The sequence below is a fragment of the Panthera pardus genome, unplaced genomic scaffold, assembly GCF_024362965.1.
Source record: "Panthera pardus isolate Hobbes unplaced genomic scaffold, ASM2436296v1 HiC_scaffold_12, whole genome shotgun sequence".
NCBI classification, from domain to species: domain Eukaryota; kingdom Metazoa; phylum Chordata; class Mammalia; order Carnivora; family Felidae; genus Panthera; species Panthera pardus.
Window position 1 is genome coordinate 85,608,648 of NW_026526677.1, and position 20,930 is coordinate 85,629,577.

Here is a 20,930-nt window from a genome sequence, read left to right on the forward strand (position 1 = left end):
CACTGTGTCCCCAGACTTCTCTGCCCCCTGGGATCAGGTGGAAGCTGGTTCTCAGCCCATGCACGGTTGGAGCTCTTTACTGTATGGCTTCTCAAGGACTGGTGTGAAACCAGCAGCAGGACAATGGACTGTCTGACCTCTAAATACAGTTCAGAGCACAACTCAGGTCTCTTTCCCTCGTCTCTCACTAGCAGTCTGGTTTCAAAAGAGGGTCAGACTCTACTGACCTACAAAATGGCATATCTAAATTGTCATACATTTTGGAGGGTAATGTCAGTGTTTCTGGCTATGCTTTGCCTGTCTTGGCTAGCCACATTTAGAAGAGGGAAAAAAAGGAATATAAAAAAGACAGAGTAAGGGAAATAACATAGGAAAGAAAAAGCAAGAAAAGAAATAAAAGAGGAAAGAAGAGAAGGAAAATATAAACTCATATTTCCTCTCCTTATTTCCTACACCCATTTTTGGTACCTAAGTTTCCCTGTTCAGTCGACATCTTAATGGTGGACCTATTCCTCCCTCTCCAGCATTTTTTCAAAAGCAAAGTAATAAACCTAGCTACCAGGCTTTTAAATAAGAGAGTAATTGCTTTTTAACAACAGGACAGGGATAGTAGGCATACTGTATGTCACAACAAAGAGCATCCCAGCTCTTCAGCAGATAGCCATCTCCCTAGCAAGTACTGCCTTCCCATCATGGCTCTAGTTGTCGAGTGCCTGGTGTCCTTCTCTCATTGGGTTTGGACCCATTTTATAGTTTCTATAAAACCAAAACAGTCATTCAGAATAACTCCTGACCAGTTACTCATTGATCACTCCAAGAATGTGTATATTATTATTCTTCCAACTTCCAGTAAGTGGTGTGACAATGGTAGAGTCATCTGTCAGCTGAAATTCAGGTATAAAGAAAAGTTGGCCATCAATTGCCCAAGTGAACACTGACTGGTATCATGAATAAACATTAAAGATACAAAATATCATCTAAGGAAGAAAGGCATCCAGAGTGGTGGTTCTCAAATATTAAATTACCTAAGGGTGACCTAAGGATCACTTAAAAATGCATACTGAAAGGCACCATCCTCAGAGATTCTGGTTTATTAGATCTCAAGTGGAGCCCAGACCTCCACATTTTAACAAGAACATTGGGGTAATTTTTCTTACATGTGGTTCCCAGGTCTTACTTGGACAAACATCAGTGAAAGTTAACAATGTATCGTTACTCTTTGTCTTTTCTGAGGATATTTCTCCAACATTGCTTTGGACCAAGGACATAGGCCCAGTTATAAAAGAACAAGGTGGACTGTGCCTCCTGGCATGTCATAATGTTTGTAAATATATGTGAGGATGCTTGTGTGTATACGTGTGGGACAAGTGAGTGTGCTGAAATAAGACTTCCTTTTTCTCTCTTCCCTCTTTTCTTTTTATTCACTATGGAAGATACTGAATGTGACAGGGAAAACTTCTAAAATGGCCTCCTAAAGATGCTTCATCCTGATTCCAGGTACTTTCAAATATGATATCTATCACTCCAGTGATTATGTTATACGGTGCAGTTGACCTTAAGATAGGAAGACTATTCCTGGATTTTCCATATGGGTCCAATGCTATCATAGGAATCCTTAAAAAGCAGAGAACCTTCTACAGCTGGTGACATAAAGAGACATCAAAGAGATCTGGACCACGAAGGGGAGCTGAAAGGTCTTAATTGGCTTTGAAGATGGTAGGTAGCATATGCCAAGGAATGAAGGTGATCCTTTGGAGCTGGGTGCCAGCAAGGAATCAGGGACGTTAGTCCCATAACTTCAAGGAACTGAACTCAGCCAATAGCCTGTATGAGCTTAGAAACAGATTCTTCCCCAGAGTCTCCACATAAGAGCCCAGGCTGGCCAACACCTTGTGAGACCCTGAGCAGAGAACCTGGCCAAGCCCACCTGGATCTCTGAGCCACACAAACAGTTTTAAGCCACCAAATTTTTGGTAAATTGTTTCACAACAATAGAAAACTACTACTCTTAGGGAATACCAAATGGATAAAATATAACCCTATCCTTCAGGATCTCATAATACAAGAGAGGCCAACAATACACTGCAAATCAAAATGTGATGTACTAAGCATCTGTTAAAGAGATGAACACAAGGGACTATGGAAACTGGAACAGAACCATTCTTGCTTGGTGTGCTAGGAGTCAAGGGAGGTCAGCAAAGTTTCCACAGAGAAGGTGAATGGCCTGGTTTTAGAGGGTTTTGTTAGGTACAGAAGTAAGAGGGGACATAGGTTAAGGAAAGAGCAGAATCAAAGGCAGAGTGGTCTGAAAGTGCTTGTCAGGATGGGAAAGGAAATTCAGAGCCAAGTATAGCTGGAACCTATATGGACAACGACCACAGATGATGTTGGAAGTCATGCAGCAGTCAGGGGGAGGATACTTCACATCTTGAATTTGTGATGGGGAGTCCTGGAAGGTGGTGAGCATGTAGGAATGACTAGTCAAATTTTCCTTTCTGTGTGCAACTCAGGCACATAGAATGGGATTAATTACAATTATGGGTTCATGCCACACTCACAATTGTGGCTTTTTTCTCATTCTTACTTTCTTCCTCCTTCGCTCCCTCCTTCTTTCCCCTTCCAAATATAATGCATACTTTTGAACACTACACCCAGCACAGAAGCCAGAGCACTGGCAACTTATCTACTCGTGTGTATCCTCCCCTATCCTATCTCGTATCTAATGATTGATTAATCAATAATTTTATCAATCAATCTTTCAACCTACTTATCTGTTTTTCTCATATATATGTGCATTTCTCATTTGTAATTGTTTAGGTATTTTCTTTTTAATTTACAAGAGGGCACCATGCTGTTCATAATCTTTTGTATTTGTGATTGAGTTACTAAAGTTTCATCCCATATGTTGCCTGGAGCTATACTTCATTCATTTTGATTGCTGTACATTATTACATTGAGTGCATATGCTGAGATGCATTGGCCTATTCTTCCATTCTTCTAGATCTGGCAATTTGGGAGGTTTATGCAAGAGTTCACCTAGCAGAAAATATGGCACTGGGATTAGGGCAGTAGATGTGGGTTGGAAAACAGAGGGCAGGAGAGAAACATAGAGATAAATTGGTCATGATCAGTGTTCAAAATGGCTAGCATAGGAAATAGTTGAGTAAAACATACATTAAAATCCTATAGTTCTGCTTCCCACTTCCCCCACTGGACTTCCCGTGTGCACGCAAAAGGAAGCCTCATGTGGTTGAGCCCTGTGGTCCAAGAGAACACAGAAGAACATGTATCTCAAAGTAGTGCATTCTATGCATCACAGAAGAAAATCAATGGATCTTTTCCTGCATGGAAATATAGATGTGGGCAGCAGCACTCTGGATCCTGCTGGTAGATGGATGGTAATATTTCAATGAACTGGGAGGCTTTAGAATCCTTGAAAAAGGCCTGTGGTAGAATAACCATCTTGAGATGGAGAAGCAGCAGGAACAGAAAATCTTGCAGCCTAGTAGGCAAGAATTGGAACTGAATATAGAGCTATGTTTTTATGACATTTGCCCCAGACCAAATCACCACTTGCTGCAGGTATAAGTACCGCCTTGGAGTTCCAGTAGGACACAGGGCTCTTCTTCACTCACTGCTGTAAGCAACTCTGAAGAGCCCTGACTATACAGTGTTAAGTGGATTTAGGAGGAGGTGGATCAAGGGACATTTTTTACCATCTCTCTTTTAAAATATGTTACAAAGTAGGGTGGTAGAAGAGAGGTTTTTAATTTTTATTAGAAATTATACTTACATTTAATTCCTTCTGTCAAATGGACCATTATGCTTACAATGAGTAATTATCTTTATCATCCTAAAATACTTCATCTTCAAAAGAAAATGTTTAAATAAACCTTTGTTAGAATACTTCAATATAAGAAGCTTTAATGAGTTTCACTTTAATGAAATTTGGCCTTCTTACAGGACTGGTAGTAATTGGATGTGTACATTGTTTAAATTCATTTTTCCTAATTCATTGCATTATTTTAAACATTTTATTTTTGAGATATTGTACACTAACCAAAAAGTGATTTAGGCCATGAAAAAAAGGGAAAGTCCTTGTAATTTTTATATCAAAGAGATGTTTTATCTTTTGATAAGTAACTGTCATTGTCTTTGTACAACAGGGCCTACATGGTGTGGGGGAGTTCAGAGGGGCCTCATGGAGAAAAATAGTTCTAGATTCAGTCCTACCACTAAAAAGCTAGGTGACCAAGAGCTAGGTACCTGACATCTCTGTGCCTGTTGCCTTGTTTGTAGAATGAGGGGGTTGATAAGATAACAAGGGTGCTAATGCCTGGGGGAGATGCCAGCCCAACTCACAAGCCAATGGAAGTGAGCCATCTGGGAGTCCTGTTCCAAATGCTAAAATATCCAGGAAGCTATGAGAAAGTCCAACTGCAAGCCTATTGTTGTTCAGCATTAGATGATCTCGATTTTACCTTTGTTTTTAATCTAACAAATTTAAATTATGAGTTGAGTTTCTGCTATGTGTAACATATACCATTATTAAAGAAAATGCTTCTTTGATGAATGTTTACATTGAATTATTTTACCATTTATTTGAATTAACTGAAACATTCACTATTCCCCTCTTTGTTTTCCAAGTGCTTTGAACCCAAATCTTCTGGGGCTCCAGAAATCAAGCAGGAGGTTGAGCTTGATGCTGAGGAACTCTGATAAGCAAAAGGGATTATTTATTTTGTCTAGACCAGTGCTTCTCAACCTTGACACTATTGACATTTTGATCTGATAGTTCTTTGTTGTGGAGGACAGTCCTGTGTATTGTGGGATGTTTAACAGGGTCATCCCCACTCTCCACCTCCCGGGTGCCAGTAAAAGAACATCACGACTCCCAGTTGTGATAACCAAAAATGTCTCCAGACATTGTGCAATGCCTGTATGGGGCAAAATTGCCCCCAGTAGAGAATGATTTGTCTAAATCAGGAACCAGCAGACTATAGCCTGTGGCCCAAGACTGGCCAGCCACCTGTTTTCTAGATTAAGCTATATTGGAACATAGTCATGCTCATGTGTTTACATATTTTCTACAGCTGTTTTTATGCTACATCAGCAGAGTTGAGTAGCTGTAACAGAGATCATATAACCCACAAAACCTGAATATTTACTATCTAGCCCTTTACAGAAAAGCTTATCAGCCTTTGCTCTAGACCAATACAGTGAGTGAGGCAGGTGCTTTCCCTGCCAGGCAAGAATACATTACAGCTCCTTACAGGAGAATGAGTGATGCGGGGGATGTAGGTGAATGAAGGAGTAAGAAGATCTAAATAGTGTTAGTGTCAGCACCCACAAGGATGCCAGGAGCACGTCAATACTGCAGGGTACTTAGTCAACTTTTCTAGCAGCTTTCAGTACATGCTATTCTATTTTACTTTTTAACACCTTGTAAGATATGCAAAAGAAGTGATGGTGGGCCCATTTTGCAGATGAGCAAATTGGTTTAAGAATGGCTATATGACTTGTCACATTCTGTCAGAACTTAGACTATAAACCAATTTTGATTGTCCCAAGTCTTTCCATTTTACTTCAGAATCCTTGATGCTGAAGGGACTTCGAATATCTTCCATTCTAGCTTCCTAGCTTCCTATCAAATACAACTCTCCTTACTATAACAATATTTCCAGAGGGAAAGAGAAATCACTGTTTATTCAATTTTTAAATTGAATTTAAATTGAATAAATTTAAATAACTTTAATCTTTTTTTAAAATTTTTTTAAGGTTTATTTATTTTTGAGAGAGAGACAGAGTGTGAGTGGGGTAGGAGCAGAGGGAGAGGGAGACACAGAATCAGAAACAGGCTCCAGGCTCTGAGCTGTCAACACAGAGCCCAATGTGGGGCTTGATCTCAAGAATCATGAGATCATGACCTGAGCTGAAGTCGGTCTTTTACCGACAGGGCCACCCAGGCGCCCCTAAATAACTTTAATCTTAAGAGGGTTTGCCTCTTAAAGGGGCGCCTGGGTAGCTTAGTCAATTGGGCATCTGATTTCAGCTCAGGTCATGAACTCATGATTCATGAGTTCGAGTCCCATGTCAGGCTCTGTGCTGACAGTTCAGAGCCCGGAGCCTGCTTTGGATGGATTGTGTGTCTCTGTCTCTCTCTGCCTCCTCTGGCCCCCATGCTCATGCTTTCTCTCTCTCTCTCTCTCTCTCTCTCTCTCTCTCTCTCTCTCTCAAAAATAAATAAACATTTTAAGAAAAAGAAGGTTGGCCCTTGAATTAATCTTACCCATAATTTTTGGAGTTTATGTCTCCTCCAGGCAGAATCACAGAGGTCACTTCCTGAGAGAGTCTCAGGAACCCCAAAGACTATGGACTCCAATTACCCATGCTGTATGTGAATCTAAAGCAGAGGGTCCCCAATGGGTGTTAGTCTCAAAACCCTTAGTCACTAGTATTAAGGGAGCTCACTTTTCCCCACAATGGCCAACACCAAGGTTGCATAACTGTGACTTTAAGAATTCATCATCCTTCTACTAAATAGAAATAAGTTTTCCTATACCTGTTACCATTAAACATCATTCTACTACTTAAAATTGACAGAGTCTGATCCTATTTGCTAGAAGCAAATCCTTCAGCTCTTACTCATTTAACAATAGGATCTCTACTAAATGTTCTTGTCTTTGTCTTTATCCTGCTGGATTCTTATTTCCTTAAATAACATGGTTTCAAGGACTCTAGCCATGTTCTGTTGTTCTGTCCTGAACCCCTCTGGCAGCAGTTCATCTACATCCTTCTAAAACATTTCCAGGTATTGTTGCACTACCAATCATGTTTCCTAAGTTTGCAAGTCGATTCAAGATATGAACTCATTATCAACTTATCCTCAACTGAATTCCCTGTGGATTTTTACAAATGCTGCAGCTTGGCTACACGTTTCTCATCTTCTATTTTATAGTTGTTTTGGGATCTGAAGGCATGGCTTTCTATTTCCCTCTTTTTAATGTCAGCTTGGTAAACTCAGCTCATAATTCTAGCCTCTTGAGATATTTCTAGATCCTGTTTTTGTCTCCAATTTATTTACTATTCCACTTGGCTTCATGTCATCCATAAATTTTGACAGTATAGGTTTTGTATCTTTATTCAAGACATTGATAAAAATATTGAATAGGATAAGGCTAAAGACAGTTATCACTGGGAAACTCCTTCCAGATTGCCAGAAATTCATTAATCAGAAACTTTTGGTCACAGTTATTAAATTAATTACAGATTCACTCCATTAAACTATGATCCAGTCCACATTTCTTTATTGTGCTACAAGGATACTTTAATAACTCTTTAAATATTTGAAGACTCTTCAACCTCTTCTAAGTCTGCTTACCTCTAAGCTGTCCCCTCTTGCATTTAGAATTTGCTTCTTAGCTTCTTCATTTGTTCATTTTTAATTTGTCTATTTATTCACACATCTCATTCAATTACCAAATACTGATAAATACTTTCTGTATATCAGACACTATGCCAGAAACTAGAACTACAATGATATGATACACTGACAGCCCTGTGTCAATTAGCATAACTAGAAGAAGATGAGTCATGATGAATGCAGTGATAGACATATGGACACACTGTCCCTGTGTTGCAGAGAAGGAAGCCACCAACTCCCCAGATGTGGAAGAGTTAGTTTCACTGAAAAGGTTGTTTTCAAACTGTATCTTGAAGCCTGGAAAGGACTATTCCAGGTGCAAAGGACAGTGGGGACTAAAATACAAAGGCACAGGGAACATGGATCTGTGACACTCTTTGGTTTTAATTGCAGATTATGAAAAAACACCAGGGAGACCTAGTCTTCAAATATGTGAATTTCTGGATCTTTCTCCATTCTGGGCATCATGTACTGAATGCCCTCTGATGTTGGTACCTAGCACTGAACCCAGTACTTCATACTGTCCACCTGGTGCAGAACACAGCAAAACAATACCTCTCTTGGTCTGGATACTATTCAGCTGAATCCAATCATCTAGATTTTTTGCACTTTTATCGTTAAGCCAGGTTCACCAATCTTCTATCAGTACAATTGATTTTAGGAACTAAAACACCAGACTTCCTTAATGTGCTCCTAGTAATATAAACTTGTTATATTTGGACAGACCATGAGCATCTTTTTTATTCTAGATTCTGTTGTTTCTCACGTTAGCCAGCTCTTCTCAATGTGTGCTATTATATTTTTGACAAGCAAGTCTTTTATGTCTGCTTACTTACAAAATTTGAAATTTCATGAGATCAGAGATTGTATCTATATTGGTAGATACCACGTGCCTTTTTCTTGAAAGGATAAAGAGTAAATAAATGCTCATCTAAGTTATTGTTTATGTTAAACAGGAAAGCATCAAAGAATGCTTTTAATTCCACTGGAAACTTCCGTACATGCTGACTCTGGTTCAGTAATCAAAACTTTTTATATAGATGTCCTAATAATAATCACTCCACATCAGTACACATAATCCATACTAACACCCTTAGCAATGTGGAAAATTTACCTAGTCTTCTTGCTGTGACTTCTTAATCAGGCATGTTTATGAAGAGATCACTCATATTACCAGATATCTTAGGGTGAGTTCCATGGAAATAGATTCTCAACTGGAGAATTTTGTGCAGGAAGTTTATTCTTGAGTATGCTTGGAACAATATGTGTGTGCAACAAGGGAAGGAATCAGAATTGGCCAAAGGGAAGGCTGGTTTCATGTAGTTTACCAGAGGACTCAGTCAATACTACAGGAGACTCTGGAGCTAAGATAACCCTTTAGAGTTGCCCCAGATGAGGAGGGAAGGGTGCCAGAATTTTGTATCCCCATACAACTTGGGCCCTGGAAGTGGGCTACCCCATTAATGTGAGGTGATCTCGGATGAGATAGCCTGACCTCAGATAGAGCAAAATGACCTTTGATGAAACAAGGTGACCTCTGATTAGGGCATGTCCCAGAGAGACGGTCAACTGGTAGAAAACTTCCAGGATGAATATTTCTGGCATTTAGGAAAATGAGTGCCTCTCCAAGGATTTGTGTAACACATCATGGCATCCACAACAGCAGGAAAAATAACCCAGGGAAGAAATATTCTCAGTATAACCTTGGAAATCTTCAGAAATTTTGCTCTGATTTTGATGGGAATCTTTTTTTTTTTTTTTCACCACCTAATTTTCATTTACATTTTAATTGTCTACCAGTCCACTGGGATGTGTAATGATCAATTGTCAACTTCCTATGACGCACTTGTTCTCTTTCCATAACTCACAAGTGGCTAATCCATAAACAAACTAACCTTAATTCTGTAGCAAATGGGACAACCCAGGGATTCCTGGGATACTGATGCTATTTTAAAGCCATATTTCTACCCAAGAGACTTGGAAAACTGAAGAGCTTTAGTAGTTGGTGAACTCTTTGGAGAACCAGAGAACATGTAGCCATATTACAGGGTTGCACTGACTTGATAACTCTAATGATAAAGCACCCTGGGCACACTTTGAGTATTTGTATACATGTGTCTGCCCTCATAGAATTTTCTGCATTTCTAAGAGGATAATCATATAATTGTAATAGCTCCCAAGTACAGGACAATATATGCAAGAAAAATATAAACGATTTTTCCCCAGAATCCTTTGTTTGTGGATAGTATTGTCATCTGTTTTGCAATGAAAAAAGCTGAAAGAAGATAGGAACCCAAGAAGACCTGATACATGTGCTACACTATTCATAATTTCTATGCCCAGCCTTTCCTCCAGGCATCCTGGGCTTGGGTCTGTTTCTATTACACACTGAATTTTTTCCAGCCTAATTTATTTGTCTCTCCATGTGCCTTCTATTTCCGTAAGAGATTAAAAGACAACAAAATGAAAACAAGCACCTGTATCTCAGTTTCCACAGGTACTTCCAAAGTTTTAAGCTTCAGCTCTGAGGGCTCAAACCCCTTTAAATGCTCAATTTCCCACCCTGCCTTCCAAAGGAACAGAGAATCTGTCTACTGGACAGGTTCATTAACAAATTAATAGAATAATCAGCAGGGCTTTGTGTGCATTTTGGAGATAAAAAACTGGTAACAGCATTCTTTGACTCTTTAATGGGCTGATAAGCACCAAGTATCTGCTCTGTGGCTGAGCTAATCACACAGATAACGGAGGTTAAATCAATCCGGAGTTCTGCTGAGGTCATTTATAGATGGAGCTGTACTCTTGCACCAGCTAGCAGAATTTCAGGCATTTTTGAATATGATAACAGGGAGCTGCTAAAAGCAAGAAAGGGGGCAGGGAAGGCAAAACAAAACTCTAAAATGAGTCTTGTTAAGCTGTGTGTATGGGGGAAATCCCCAACACCACAATTTGTGGGGTTGAACCCATAGAGGTGCCTGATCAGTTTGGGGGCAAAAATGCTTTGGGGATATGTCTGCTCTTGAATTGGTTTGACATGTGATCTGAAAGTCAGAAAAGCGAAGGACTTTCCTTTCCCTGCTTTTCCCTCCTCTGTTTTAAATTAAGTGACTATGATTGCTTTTGAGAGTGAAGGATTAATAGCTCAGGTATTCTGTAGATGATTATTAGGCAGGTCTCCAGCTCAGACCGCAAACACTACTCCATCTCAGCCAGCCCCTTGACAGAAAACTGCATGTGCCTGGTGTCCTCCACCTCTGTCCAGGGATGTTTGGCTGCATTCTGACATAATTGTCTTGGCCCCTTCCAGGGCATTGTCCCTACCTCCATAGAAGGAAGGACCTGGGAGCACATGGAGGGCTGATGTTGTCAGGCCAATGCATAGACGCTTATAACTCACAGGCAAAAAAGTGTAGGAACAATTGTAATAGCAAAAGTGGAAATGGCAGACACATGGGACTACAAAAGACGGTATATATATATATACATACATATATATATATATATATATATATATATATATGATGAATGCAATGTACATAAATATTTTCTAAACACAACAGTGAATTATTTGCATTTTTTGCTAATGCCTCTACTTTCTTTGGCATATAGAATGAGCCAATGAACCTGTGTCCTGTGGAAAATGTATAAATGTTGTCTGATGTTGCTCTTAGATATAATGCTGACTAATGTTAAATCACAAATAAACAAACAGTGTTGTAAGTAGAAAGAAATGGTGTGTTTTACATAGTTCTGGCCAGCAAAGCATAGCAGTCAGCCATCTACTTTTGACACTTCCTGTACCAAACATGTGCAAAATCGGAGTTCATTATTTCAAATTAGGTTAATCTATGACAAAAATATTATGATGATTAAGCAAGACAAGACTTTCTTGTTCATTTAAAAGTAAAGAAGCAGCTTGTTCAAGGTCTTACGGTGACTTAAAGTCAGAAAAAGAACTAGGTCTCATTGTTCTGCTGTGCACTCTCTATTTCCAATGTCACTTTAGGATAACCAAATAGTTAATCTCACCGGGTCCATGAAGTCCACATTCCAAACAGGAAGAAGGAAGAAGTACAGGAAAAGGGGTGCCCTTGCTTTAAAAACTCATCCTGGAAGTGCCACACAACTTATTTGTCAGAATTTAGTCATAAGGTCACAGCTAACCCAACAGATGCCTAGAAATTCCAGGATTCTGTGATTAACAGTAAAGATAAATATGGATACTGAGTAACAATCAGCAATCTCTGTCCCACAGGGCCAAGGGAATGCCCATCTCCAGAAAGGAAGGAGATTATAGAATAATGGAACTTGGAAAGAAAAAAAGATTACAAAAAAAATGAGATTCACAGAAGAGATTCATTGGGGAAATCTGGATCAGATGTGCATAATACATTGAGAAATATCTCTCCATGCCTAACAGTTTCTTCTTGGGTCACTGAACTACCAGAAAGGAATGCTGTGAAGGTTTGGGATATATCTGTAGTCCCCGACAAAGACAACATACACACAAAAAACATCACACACACACACACACACAGACAGGTGTGTGTGTATGCAAAATCTTTTAAAAAGTGTATCTTGCCTCTGGAAATGGCAGAGGAGACCAGCGGCACTGGTCTCATCCAATATGATCTGCCACATGTTCTTACAGAAGAGAAGAATACCCAAGTGGTATGGAGGTAGTGGTGATGGAAAATTGTAACTTAGGTAGAAACCACGTTTGCCAAATATACCCACATCACATTTGCCACCTCTGTATTTCCAAGCAATCTGGGAACAAGACTATAGACATTCATTCATTCATTCATTTGTCCCACAATTAATCTTTTAGAATCTCCTCTTCCCCAGGAGCTGTGATTGGCAGTAGGAATGTGATGGAAAACAGTGTCCAGGGATATTGGTTGGAGAGGTAGGTGAGCATCAGAGCATACCATGATTTAATCTAAGTTTGTATTTCATTCTAGCTTAATGTGTAACCATCAAGGACTTTAAGCATATGCGAAAGATGGCTCTGACTGATGAGGGAATGGTTCAGAAAAAGGGAAGGATGGAAAGAGGCAACAGTGGAGAAGCACTCACAGCCCTCTAAATGGGAAGTGAAGGCAGTGTTAGACTAGCTCAGAGCAGTGGAGGTAACCAGAAGGCAGAGCCACTGGAGAGAGTCCACAGAAGTTAGTGAAGGGATAAAGAAAGCAGAAGCATCATAACCCACTGATATCTGTATGGGAGATGGTATTTGATCCAGCTTCTCTTAATGCAAGGGAGGGGCAGAGCAGGAGGAATGCAGTGGAAGGAAAGAGAGACAGTCTCAGTCCCTGTCCACCCAAGGGCCTAGTGTAGACCGAATCTGTAGAGGGCTAATGTCAGCTAACATCAAGTGGACCCTGAAGTGAAGCAGCAGCACAGATCTCCTCGCCTGCTGATGGGTAGAGCAGAGCAGAGCACTTCCTCTGAAATGGGCTATGCCTATGTTGGCTTTCACTGGAAGGGATTAGAAGAACTACAAAGCAAAGTCAGCATGACAAGGTCAGGCCTCAGTAGTCTGCAGAGGGCATTTTCAGGCTGGACCCTGCATCCCTTCTGCCAACCACCCCACAGCATTCCTCTATTTTGCTCATTCTTGGCTGTCATTTGCAGATGATAGACAGGATTCCAACTGACTCTAAGGAGAGCATGGAGCCATTAACAGAACATCAATACCACAGGAATCCAAAGGAGCCTAATAATAATAATAATAATAGCTACAGCAAAATCACACTTTCTTTCCTCACTAGAGTCTCTAAGGAGAAAGTTCTGTCCCAAGGGGCGTTGACTATGGGAAATGATTTTCAGGTAAGGTGGATGGAGGCCGTCTCAGATTAAATAGCAGACACAGAGTGGGATCTACTCTCTGGAATGCTTGCTCCGGCTGTGGGAATGTGTGGGTGCCCAACTTCCTTCCAAACTGGAACACAGCCGCCAATGTCCCCACTCCTTTGCCTCTTCATCTCCTCTTTTCCAGCTGGCTTTTCAGCCCAACTTCAGTGGGTTGAGAGACATGTGCCAGCTTTAGTGGCAGGTGAAGAGACTGGGGGTAACCTACTGCATGCGGAACAGAATGACAGGTACCCCAACCTATGATTCCAGATGCACACCGGGAGAGTGAGGGATAGTCTGACATCTGTCATAGGTAGGGGGTAAGAGCACAAGATGTACGCAAAGACCTGCTTTGTTCATTTTTCCATTTCTTGGAGAAGATTTGTTTTGTTAAAAGTTAGATATTCAAGAGTTAGGGACCTTAATTCACTACAAGAAGCAATAGCATGCTATGTTTTCCAAATATGCTCCTATAAAATAATGGAATTATGTGATAGACTGAAAAATGGCTCTCCAAAGACATTTACATTCTCCTCTGGGAACCTGTGAATGTCAGTTTATATGACAAGAAAGAGATTTTGGAAGATGTGATTAAGTTAAGGATTGAGATAGGGAGATTATCCTGGATTACGTGGGAGGGCCCTAAACACAATCACGTACATCCTTACAAGAGAGAGGTAGTGAAAGATTTTATGACACAGATGAGAAAGTGATGTGCTGATAGAGCAGAGAAAGATTTGAACATGCTGACCTTGCAGGTTGGAATGGTGTGGCCACAGGTCAAGGAATGTCAGCAGCCAGCAGAAACTGAAAAAAGCAAACAAAAGATTCTTCCCTACAACCCCAGGAAGGAGCATAGACTCACTTGATATGGGCCCAGTGATGCTAATTTCAGACTTCTGCCTTTTCAAATCTTTGCCCTATGCTAACAATCACAGATGAATGAAGAAATTGTACTTGATATTTTGTGGCATATCAAAAAAGGCCCTGTCTTACAGGTCTCATTTTCTCCCATTGATGTAAGGAACATAATACCTACAACTCATGGGGTTATTTCATCAAACGGGAGATCAGTGTTTGCAAGTAGTCTTGAAACATTCCAGCATCAATCACGGCAAATTTGATTATAAGGTCTTATCGGATTGGTTAATTCTAGAATAATTTACAATTATCCAATCTCACTCTCTTGCTCTGTCTCTCTCTACACACACACACACACACACACACACACACACACAACTTATGGAAAATAATTCTATATTTAGGTGAACACTAGGTTTATAAATGTGTCTTACATTGAATAACATGTTACAGGTTACTGAGAACTTTTACATGTACCATCTTATCTAACCTCACACTACCCCTACAGGCACACAAAATGGGCATCATCATCCTCATGTATAGGTGAAGAAAGCAAAGACACTCCCTACTCTTGGTAGAAAGTGTTGAGACTTACTCAGGGTAACATGGATATAAGTGGTTAGCCAAGATTCAAAGACAGATCTTTATGAATGCATGAATGAAGAACTGAAAAGCCTTTCTTGTCTGTTTAATTCAGTGACAACTAAGTAGGTACTTTACATTCAGATAGACCTGGAATGGAATTCTAGCCTTGCTCTTAGTAGCTCTGTAACTTTGGTTAGTTATTTAACCTCTGTGACTTCTTCGTCATCTATCAAACTGGGATAATAGTGCGTATTTTATCAGGCTGAGTGAATATTCAAGGCTGAATAAGTTAAGGGGGAATCCCTGGATCCATTCCTGATCTTAAGAATTGTCCTTTCAGTGGGCTTGGGTGGCTCAGTCGGTTGAGCGTCTGACTTCTGCTCAGGTCATGATCTCACAGTTTGTGAGTTCAAGCCTCACATCAGGCTCTGTGCTGACAACTCAAAGCCTGGAGCCCGCTTCGGATTCTGTGTCTCCTTGTCTCTCTGCCCCTCCTCCACCCTCCCTCTCTCTCTCTCTCTCAAAAATTAATAAACATTAAAAAAATCTTAAGAAAAAGAATTGTCCTTTCAAAATTATAAGGTGTTTTTTTTTGTTTGTTTTTCGTGTTTTTTTTTTTTTTTTTGGAACTCTTGTCCAGACCTCGAGTTCAATCCCAGTCTTAGCATCTGACCTATTTATTTAACTCCTTTCAAAGCATTTGTGCTCAACTTTTCTCTCTTTACGTTTATCAAAAAAGTAAAGTTATAATCTCAGCCATTTGTTACTTAAAAAATAAATTTGTTAATTGTAATTAAAATGACTCGTTGCAATGATTACACCATATTAAAGCAAGGGTGCTAGGAACACCACTGGCAAATGGTTAGGATCTCTTTGAACACATCTTTCTTATGCCACAGCTACAGAGGAGCTCTCTCCTATAGTTCAGCTGAGCCTGGGGTCCATACTTATGTGCTCTGAGGCTGAGCTGACCTAGAGATCTCTATCTCTGATCTCAGTACCTTCAGCGGTCCCTACTTTGGACAATGTTTGATTGAAGTACACTTGGAAGGCTGATACTCAAGATGATCCCAACAATTTATTTATTTTTTTGATCACACTAGGTCTGTGACATTATCACTCTTCCACCCTCAAAGCAGCCGCAGTAATGTAGCCAGCTATTGACTGGGTTTTAGCTAGTAGGAAAGGTTTGGTGTGGACAGCCACTACTTAGTGTTCAGTTACAACCAATGACCATGGTGTGAGGGAAGGACTAAAGGTTAATCCACACAAGAATACAGTCTAGTGAAAAGCTCGGCCTAGTTTACCTTCTGCTGAGACTTCATTCTGCCAACTGGGCCTGAAAACCAGGGACTGCTTTTCTGGTTATAAGGTTTCACTCTTAGGAAAGAAGGAGTCCTGCCATCTCAGGAGCATTAGTTTCTCTGTGTGTGTGAACATAGGTATGGGTGTGCTAGATATTGAAATTAAGATTTCCAGTCTGTTGTCTTGGCGCCTGGGTGGCTCAGTCGGTTGAGCTTCTGACTTTGGCTCAGGTCATGATCTCACGCTTTGTGGGTTCGAGCCCCACGTCGGGCTCTGTGTTGAATGCTTGCTCAGAGCCTGGAGACTGCTTCGGATTCTGTGTCTCCTTCTCTTTCTGCCCTTCCTTTGCTCGCACTCTGTCTCTGTCTCTCAAAAGCAAATAAAATGTAAAATAAATTTTTAAAAAAGGCTTCCAGTCTGTTGAGCATAGTCCTTAGTTATTATTATTTTTTTCTTCTTAAGACTCCTGTTTAACCATTCCATATTCTTTCTCAAGAAGTTCTTTTCTTTCTTCTTTCTTTCTTTCTTTCTTTCTTCTTTCTTTCTTTTTCTTTTAATTGCAGGGCATTGGCTTATCCTTTGAATGACATGGAATTATGGTTTTTATGTATCCTTTATGACTTCTCTTCCATTCTGGAGTTTTGCATATTTCCTGGAGGATTTTGCTAGTATGAGAAATGATAAAAGCAGCTGCAATTATAGATTATGGACATCCCCCAATGCAGACCTTGAAAGCTGATATCATTAAACATGGATTACTATCTATTAAGTATTTGACTTGGTCAAGGGTATTTTATAACAAATATATACCTCTAGGTTTGGATTCTGCAGTTTTAACACATCCTTCTCTTGCGTCAACTTTAATTTTTATTCATTTGGCCTATTGAAGTATATGTACAGGAAAATGGCTCCCCATGTCTAGTGGGCTGAGTCCAGGCAGACTTCCTGCAACAGGTTGCATTTGAGATGTTCTGTGGTAGGAGGCTGAGATAGTTTGGCAGAAGAAGGGGGGAGTTTAGACTTTCTGCTCTGGGATAGACCCCTATCTCCTTTCCACTGTGTTGCCAAGGGAATTATCCAAAAATTCCATTTTTACTATCTGGTAGCTCTATCTTTAAGGGAGACTCAAGCTGTTTAAACCCAGGTTGGCAGCCTCCTTGGCACCTGAGTTCCTGACATTTCTGACACCCGCCTCTGGCTGTACCACATGTGCATGCTCATGGCAGCATGCAGATGTACAAGAAAAACCTAAATTTAAATGTTAAAAAGCTTTTGTTCATTACTGGTGGCATTCCTCCCCCCCCGCCCCACCCTCCATTTGTCACTTGGAGCGGAGCTGTGACTCTTTTAATATCAAACAAATAATAAGCTCCCTCTAAAGTGATTTTTCTGACAAGGAGCTCAATATATTAAACTTTATCTATATTTTAATAGCCAATTTCACACCAAACTGCCTTCTTAATAATGTATTTACCACCTGGGGATATTATTCCAACCCATCTGGAAAGAATTGGAAATTAACTGTCCCTAAACTGAGTCTGTATGTGCTTTACACTTGCTGTAGAAAACAGCAGTGTCATTTCTAGGGGTGGGGGCGCTGGGACAAGAGGGAGACTCCCCACCTGGGGAGGGTGCAATCTGGAAGAGAAATGATAGTAGGCTTCGACGCATGCATGCATGCATGCATGCATTCCTTCTCCAGAGGCAAAGCTCATCCCCATGATGAGCTGAGAAAACCTAGTGCCAGAACGGGTAGGGGTGCTGGGAGCAAGGAACTATCCCAACCGTATTTTAAAGAAATATGGACTTATTTTATTACCAACTGACAACGCGTAGACTTGAGGCAAGTTTCTTATTGTCTGACCTTTAGTTTCCTCATCTGTAGGAAGGGGTTTGGCCAGATGACTCCAAACAACTTTTGTGTATGTAAAACATGTAATGCACATTGGAGGCTTGTGATCCCTCCAGAAAATGCTTTCTTTACCCATTCCTAACCATAATGGGAGTTGTTTGGGGACTATTGTTTTACCATTTTTGTCATTTATACCTATGGAAATTGACAGAGTGAGAGGCTCTATAGACACTAAAATGAATAATGAGCCTTAGGACCATACAGAAAAGCTTCTCACTAGGGAGTTGTAAGTCCATGGTCTGCATAGTAAGAAGTAAACATAGGCTCCCTCCCAGTGATAAGGTGGAGAAAATGACCAACCTGTGTCTAACAAAGCCATTGAGTGGGGCTGTCAAATCATGCAGATTAATTCGGCAAGCCCTACCTAACTTATATTCTATTGGTGAAGACATAAACAGATTGTTGCATGATTATGTGATATGTTTTATAAGGAACAGAATATGACAGGGCACAGACGTGGAATACTTCTTGAAGCACTCAGAGAAGTCACCCAGAAAATAGATATTTCACCTGATTCTTGAAAGATGGACAAGTGGCCACTGTTCATTCAGATATAGGGAGTGGACTTATGTCCCAGCCCTACTTGATGGGCTCTGACAAGGAAGCAAGAAGAAAGGTCTTTCTGAGGGTCAGGAAAGTTCTTGGTTCCAATTTGCACAGGACATGAACCTCTGGTGTTGGGCTAAAACCAGTGCCAGCTAGATTTCAAAGAAACCAGGGAGAAACTTTGGGTTTTGTGAATCTGGAGACATAATTTGTGTCTGGAAAAAAATATTGGGTCTAAGATGTGGTGAGTACAAGTCAAGATTTCAAGAGTGGGAGAAACAGGTAACTTTGAGGAATGAGTTGAAAATTGTGGGAAGCACACAAATTTGCTCTTTGAAGCAAATAAAATGAAAAATAAGATGAATCCTGCTGTGGCTCATGTGGGCTAGCCTCATCCAGGAGTCTTCTCTTGAGATCCTATGAAGGATGGTGATGAGGGTAGCCTCACTCTCTCCTACTGACATCCAAGTGTCCTTCTTGGCTCCATGACTTCTGAAGAGCCAGTGCATCTGGATCAGTGCTGCGTGGATACTATGTTCATCCCAGTCAAGCCCAGGCAGTGCAAAGCAGAGGCAAATGTAAAGAAGGCATTCCCAGGAGGAACAATGGTAAGACAGCACCTCATTGGTCTTCTTGGAGGCAAATGAATTTGATTCATCCAGACCCAGACAGAACAAAAAAGTGTAGTTGGGAAGGGAAAACCCGATGGGATGTTTGGTGGCTTGGGCTGATAGCAAAACCACAGAAATACCAGAAAGTCGTGGTGTCAGAAGCCTGCCATATCTAATCTTGTGTGCCTGTCTCCTTCCAGGGCCTGAGGAGCACTCAGGTGCCCATGTATGTGGGGGTGAGGAGAGAGAGGTGATAGCTATCTTCCAGGTCCTAAGGACCCAGAGTCCCAAATTAATCAGCAATCCAGAAGACTAACCATGACAGACAGGTCAAGGAGGAAAGAGGTAACAGTCTCCTTTAATCCTGTGATCGGAGGATGTGCATTACTGACAGTTACCTGGGGACCCAGAGATACCAGATTCCCTAACTTAATCAGACAGATAACAGAGCAGCCGTGGCTGAGGCCTCACCAGGAAATGTGCAACAATAGGAGAAGTCCCCTCAGGGCCCGTGCTGCTACAGAGATAATAAACTATATAAAAATCTGTCACCAGGCGATAAGTGATGAATTAGAATCAATTATATGTTTAAAATAATAGACATCACCAACTTCCCTACTGGAAGTGCCATGGTTTTGTCTGGCCTCAGAGGTGGTAACAGAAGGATGACTCTCCATTATGTCGTCTGTACTAGGTGGACGAAAAGTACCATATAGACAAGACTTTTTCAGGCCAGATTGACTGCTTTGTGGTTAAAAGAAAGAAAAATACACAGAAAGCTGTGAGCCAAGTTTCCATCTTTACCCCCTCCCCAATTTTGTATTTGCCTTTATGTCCTGTGTGCTGGGACTGAAACACTTGATGAGCAATTGGTGTAAGGAGGTCTCCAACAAGGCATTTGCTCTGTGCCTTTAAATTTTTCCAGGTGTACAACATGCTTAATAACCTAATCTCTGATGAAGATTGACATTTGTTAAAAATATGCTAAAGTTTGTAGAGCATTCTATGCAGACTCTTAATCCAAAATGGATACACAGCAGTGAGGGTACATTTGGAGTGCTGGTTGAAGTCTTTTCCATTCTCCCCTACCGAATCCCTCCCTTACTGAGATGAACACAGCCTACATTTGAAAAAGAAAAAGAAAAGAAAGAAAAAATAATCAAGAGCTTTTAAGTTTCTTTAGCACTTTGGATTCCAATTCCAAATTTCCACATTTTCTTTTATTATATTCTTACTGTTATTGTTGTTTCTACTACTACTTCTGCTGCTATTTAGGAAGAGCCTTTGGTCCCTAGATCCAAGTTCTGTCTTTGTAAGTGATGGCAGCCACAGCTCATTGAGGTTTTCATACACTCCATTAGTAATATCCTCCCTCTCATCTTCCTGTCTGCCTAGCAAACTTCTATCCATTCTTCACATACGCAGCTCATCCTTAGTCCACTTGGAAAGCTCCTCCTTGGCCATCACATCCCTCCATAACATTGAATACCCTCTCCTTTATACCACTGCAGTTGCAATTTACACACTGGGCTATGATGCACTTACCACAGTGCACTAGTAGACAAAGGTGACGCATACTCAGGGGCTTGGGTTTCAATGTCAGCTATTTACTAACTACAAACAGTTGTCTTTTTAAAATCTCAATTTTCTCAGCCAACAATGGGTATTATGATGATAACATTCAAATCCCAGGGTTTCTTGCATATTAAATGAAACAAAGCATGAAAAATGCTTGTATGTATTAAATGCTCAATAAATAGTGGTAGTTGATGTTATTATAATTCTTTCTTATAATGTCTGCATTAGTTTGATTACATGTCTGTATTATTTT

At 40.5% G+C, this 20,930-nt stretch overlaps 1 protein-coding gene across 3 annotated transcripts in view; it reads left to right on the top strand.

The window, feature by feature from the left end:
* Positions 1–20,930, top strand: part of OPCML (opioid binding protein/cell adhesion molecule like) — a 1,065,414-nt gene that overhangs the window by 491,336 nt on the left and 553,148 nt on the right. Inside the window, exon 1 of one of the 3 annotated variants that reach the window (XM_019421450.2) lies at positions 1,479–1,497. The exons of the other annotated variants lie outside the window; for them this stretch is intronic. The gene's annotated coding sequence lies outside the window, so the exon portion shown is untranslated. Of the gene's footprint in view, positions 1–1,478; positions 1,498–20,930 lie in introns of those variants that run through there. 3 annotated transcript variants of the gene reach the window in all.